Consider the following 421-nt stretch of genomic DNA (forward strand, 5'->3'; position numbering starts at 1 on the left):
TGAGCATCCGGATACAGGAATGACTCAGCACTATGCTTTTTAACATACTGAGGACTATATCCAGTCTGCGCACGAATATTGCTCCAGAAAAGCTTATAGTCAGCTATAGAAACGATAATCTTACCATTTAGCTCCAGAGACATCGAATCGATGACGTTCCAGTTTCCACACTTCAGCGAAACACAGAAACGGTTAGCAGCACCCTGAGCATTTGCTGCATGAGTGTTTTCATCGATACCTTGTAGGGTAGCATAATGAATCTAACATCATTGGTGATAATAACACCGATATGTCTCACTATTACACTTGGGACTAGAACAACCTTGTTTAATCTAATGCTATAAGTTTTTGCTTTTCTCCCGATGTAATACTTCGTTAGCTGACGTCCGTTGGCATCAACTGGATAAATGCGTAGGTCTAC

Source organism: Plasmopara halstedii (assembly GCF_900000015.1).
Source record: "Plasmopara halstedii genome assembly, contig: Scaffold_2680, whole genome shotgun sequence".
Classification (NCBI taxonomy): domain Eukaryota; phylum Oomycota; class Peronosporomycetes; order Peronosporales; family Peronosporaceae; genus Plasmopara; species Plasmopara halstedii.